At 40.0% G+C, this 5,284-nt stretch overlaps 1 long non-coding RNA gene across 1 annotated transcript; it reads right to left on the bottom strand.

The window, feature by feature from the left end:
• Positions 1-306: 306 nt before the first annotated feature.
• LOC113647539 lies at positions 307-3,741 on the bottom strand. Its single transcript, XR_007138117.1, has 3 exons — positions 2,847-3,741; positions 660-1,110; positions 307-380 (listed from the first exon to the last, which is right to left on the bottom strand). It is a non-coding gene; the product is annotated as an uncharacterized LOC113647539 (long non-coding RNA).
• Between the last annotated feature and the right edge of the window lie 1,543 nt (positions 3,742-5,284).

Here is a 5,284-nt window from a genome sequence, read left to right as displayed (position 1 = left end):
AGCTCAAGCAGAGAGATAGAGAAGGCTGTCTGGGGCTTGTCGGCTGTTGCTGGCCAGAGACCATACCTTAGCAGTGTGCAGGTTTCTGGTTCACACGCACACATTTTGACTGTGACAGTGCAGAGCCGTCCTGCCAAATTAACAGAGGGAAATAAAAACATAAACAACTACTAGTAATGAGACATCCATATCAGCATAGACCAAATCAATTGAGTGTGTCACCTATAGCTTAATGATTGATATTATTGCCGCAGGATTTTGGAAAATGACAAACCTGTACTAACAATGACCTTCATGTCCTTTGTATACACAGTATGGGTGTTATGGCCTTCAGGTAAATATAGGAATAACCCCAGGGAGGATGGCTCATAGTAGGCATTCTGTAAGAAAGATTTTAAAACAAGACATTAACACAGAGGTTCTCAACTCTGGCCCTCGAGATCCTCTTTCTGCAGAGTTTTGCGCCAACCCTGATCAAACTCTCCTGCCTGCAATTATCTGCTATTCCTGAACACCTTAATTATCTTGCTCAGGTGTGTTTAATGCACTAACAGTTGATAAGACATAGTACCAAAACAATTTAGAAAGAATCTAAAGAATCTGTTGAAATTACTGTGACTTTGCTGTCTGTATGTATGAACGTATGCTATTGTACTTACATTCCACTTATCAGGAAGATGCAGTGAATTTCTGTGAAGCCTCTTCAGACAAGCCTCACAAAACACTGCAGTGGTGCTGCACTCAATGCATCTATAATCAGCATGTTTTTCTAGGCAGACAACACACTGGGTAGTGAATGGTGCCGAACATTCAAACGACACCTTAAGCATGTCATCCTTGACTGCATCCCAGGCATGAAGCTCTCTCTTCTTTATCTTACTGTATGCAGTCTCAGAACATGCACAACTACAGCTTGGTGCCACATCATAAGGTTCAGCCTGTTGAGGCGTAATAGATGTGGAAGGGTCCAAAGAGTGGGTGCGTTTGGAGTTGGGCTGAGGAGGAGCTTGACCGAGGTAAGAAAACTTTGCCAGTGATAGAAGTCCTCACCACCTTAATCTTAACATTCCTGAAGTGTGTGCGCTTAACAGCTTTTCCCATATCTGAAATCTAAATATTAGGCAATTATTAGACAAAGCAAAGTGCAACCCATACTGTAGTTTTTTTATCACCGCCTAAAAGACTGAAACGCATCGGTAAACATGCGATACAGGTGAGGTATACAGTAAGTATTTGGTTAGATAGATAGATTGATAGATAGATAGATAGATAGATAGATAGATAGATAGATAGATAGATAGATAGATAGATAGATAGATAGATTGATAGATAGATTGATTGATTGATCCTTAAAGGTGGCAGTAGCTGGTTTAAGCTGGTCCTCCCAGCCTGGCAAAGATGGTTAAGCTGGTGGGTCACCTGACCAGCTAAGTCCAACGTGACCATCTTAAAAGTGACAAGAACACATCTAGTCCAGCTTGCTACACCAGCTAAAACCAGGCTGAAAGACAAACTAAAACCAAGTTATGCTGGTTTTAGTTGTTTTAGGTAAGGATAAGGCTATTAATGTAATATATATATATATATAGCATTTATAACAATTACATCACAGTTGTTATCTGTGGATAGGTCACGCCACTTTAAAACACATTTTCTTTTCAGGCATGTAAAACATAAAAGTATATAAAGTTAATGCTCACGTAAAGGGCTAATAACGTAATACAGTAATCCCTCGCCACTTCGCGGTTCAAGTTTCGCGGCCTCAGTGCATTGCTGATTTTTCAAAAATATTCATCGAAAAATAAAAATAAAAACAAAAACGGTTTCCCAGGATGCCAGACAAAGAGAGAAAATCTCTCAGAGGCTTTGTACATACCCACGGGCACTTAGCCAAGGCACATGATTGGTTCCCGGAGGACATAAGGACATATTTAATGAGATTATGCCTGAAAAGGTTTTGGATTTCTTTATCGTATGTTAATTAAAAAAAGTATAATATCACTTGCTGTTTATACTTGTTTTGGTTTTATTGTATTTATGATATTTGTGTTTTTGTAATTAAAATTTTGCCATGAAAATAGCTTTGATTGCTGACATGGCATTAAATAAAATAATCTGAATCTGTTTGTAGATTCCCAAGTGATAAACAGAGACGTCAGTCATGGACAATAGCACTCAGGAGAGAAGGCTTTGAGCCAAAAAACTGCACCTTACTGTGCAACTGTCATTTTCGGCCTAAACATTTACTAGCACTTTGCATTATATTTCGAAAAAGTTGATTATCTTAATATCCAAACCTTCAATTTTCTCTGGACTCAATGATAAATACATGTCTGACCGTTGGAACGAACCAAAAAATAACTAGAAAATCTCATTCATGACGATTTATGATGATTTTATTTCTTTGCCTACATTGACGCTAATGCATTAAAGAGGACGGGGTCCCCTTTCCAAGATGGCGGCTCTATTGACGCATTCGTTTCAATGAACTGCCGTAGCTAAGGGGACATCCAAGTGTAGATATCTATTTTATACCAGGCCACAGGCACGTAAAAACATACTAGTAACGTTAATGCTCACGTATGTAACGTAAAGATAGGCTAATAACGTAATATATAAGGTTTACAAACACCATTTCAACACGGTTCTTATTTCATACCAGGCCACAGGCACGTACAACATGCTAATAACGTAATAGCCTATATAACGTTTACAAACACCATTTCAACACGGTTATCTCATGTCAACACTAATGCCGCCTTAAAACACGTTTTCTGTAATGTTTTCGCTTACTGGCTAATTAATAACAGTTTAAACGCTCTGTTTTATCATTTAATTGGTCTTACCTGAAACAATTAACCAGGAAAGTGCACAACGTTGCCGCGTTATCCAGTCGACGTCCAGTCCAGTCATCGGTGAAGTGGATTCCCGATCAACTGGATTCCTCTGAGTGGATTTGGCGTCTTCTCTTGTAGTTGTATTCATTGATTGAGCATTTGATAGGTGATAACAACCTTCTGAGCCTTCCAGTAGCCACAGCATGCCCCTACTGGACCATATCGATGGGCCCATTAACCACTAATAACATCCATTCAATAGTGTGATAACATTCGAAGCGGGTGTAAAGACCCGGATGTGACACGAGCGCGGGAGAGGGGCGTTGACTTAGATGGTTGTTTGCTCACCTGCGTTTGCTTACCTGTTGTTGTTTTGCCTTGGTTTATTTCTAATTCTGTGTTTAGTTATTGTGTGTTAAGTTGTTCGCTTTGTGAACTGTTCCATACAGTTATCGAGGTCTATTCTGTGACTCGACTTTCAGTTTAACGGTGCCTATTCCATTCCTTCTCCGATACATAGTGATTGGGACCAGGTTAATTTGTCACGTGACTTACATTTCATCACACAGAGCGAAACTGTTTAGACACACTAGGTTACGAGCGGATGCCAATCCTTGTACTTCTGTTATTAGGCAGCGTAGTTAGTGGTGTTCTACGCTGAAGATGTTGCTTTCCTGTTTTCTTTTGTTAGTTAAGTATTTGTACCTGAGATCTAGTTGATGTGTTTGTTTTATTGAGTTCGTTTCTTTAGCACCGCTCTTGTCCCTCACTTTATTATTGTTATCTTTTGTGTTTGTATATAGTTTGTAAATACACACGCTCGACCAGACTCAGCTTCTGTCTCTGCCTGTTTACTTGAACACACACCACAATTTACCAATTGAACGGAGGCTTTCTTAGGACCGCATTTAAAAAAAAAAATTTTTAATAACTAAGTTTTCACGTGTTACGTCTGCATATCCTCTAGACCCATAGCAGGACATAACATAATTATGAACAACAGAAGCATAAATACACACATTAGATGTAGCATTTTACAGCACAGTGAATATTACTCAATATCATACAGTAAAGAGACAATAAGTCAGTAACTCACTGTAGTGTCTCCAGTTTACAGTGTGGATCCTTTAGTAGATCAAAGAGCAGCTTCACTCCTGATTCTCCTGGATTATTATCGTACAGATCCAGTTCTCTCAGGTGTGATGAGGAGTTTGACCTCAGAGCTGAAGCCAGAGCAGTACAACCTTCATCTGTAATATTGCAGTAACACATCATGCAAGAAAGAAACCAGATGTTGTAGTGTTTATTAAAACTGTGTGTGTGTGTGTGTGTGTGTGTGTGTGTGTGTGTGTGTGTGTGTGTGTTGTGTGTGTGTGTGTGTGTGTGTGTGTGTGTGTGTGTGTGTGTGTGTGTGTGTGTACCTCTATGCCGCCCTTAGTCAGATTGCGAAGGCTGAGGTTCTTTTTTCACGGGTGTTTAATGCTTTTATTGACAGACATCAACACCAACACCGTAGAACTAAGTAAAATGAGTATGAAATATACAACATAGAAAACAAACATATAACATTAAACTCAAATAAACAGAAAATATATTCACATACCACTTTTGCCTGCTTGTGAACTAAGAGAGGGGGTTATATCTTGCACTTTCTTGTTTGGATGGTGTTACAGTATGTAATGGATCATGCGATCGACAGTCGATTGCTCATGCCTTGTTTTCGGGGCTAACCTGCTGTTTTGTTGTGAATACACATTTTGCTGAATTACACTCTCGTGTCTGCCTTTTATTTCATGCTTATACTGCTGCATAAACATGGTGTCAGAAGATGCCTAGCGCGTTTTCTTAAGTTTACGCTGTGTTTGCTGATACCGACCTAAGAAGTTTAGCGATTATGGACGCTGATAATGCTGCGGTCGCGCTTCGCCCGTACAGCGGCGCACCGGCTAATATACCTGCGCCATTACCGATGAACATGAATGGAGACTGGAGCGCCAATTGGGACTTATTCAGAGCCGAGTTCGAGGATTAAGCGCTGGTCACGGGCCTGGTTGAAAAGACCAGGGAAGTACAAGCTGCTACATTAAGAAGTGTGATGGGATCTGAATGCAGACATGTTTACCGGCACAATCTGAATCTCACAGATGAACAACAAAGAGACATTAAAACCATCCTAGATGCACTGGAAGCATACTTCAAACCTGCCAGAAATGTCATTTATGAGAGGTACGTGTTCGGCTGTTGTAAACAGGAGGAAGGGGAATCCATAGACAATTTTGTGACCAGATTGAGAGAAAAAGCAACGACTTGTGATTATGGTGGATTAAAGGATGAAATGATTCGTGACAAAATTGTACTGGGCATTATAAATGAAGGAACCAGACGCAGGTTGTTAAGTGAAAAAAATTGAACGTTGCTCACAGCCATTGAGATGTGTCGCACAGCTG

Source organism: Tachysurus fulvidraco, chromosome 16 (genome assembly GCF_022655615.1).
Source record: "Tachysurus fulvidraco isolate hzauxx_2018 chromosome 16, HZAU_PFXX_2.0, whole genome shotgun sequence".
Taxonomy (NCBI): Eukaryota; Metazoa; Chordata; class Actinopteri; order Siluriformes; family Bagridae; genus Tachysurus; species Tachysurus fulvidraco.
Note: the sequence above shows the minus strand (reverse complement) of the source record. Positions and strands in the feature narration are given on the sequence as shown.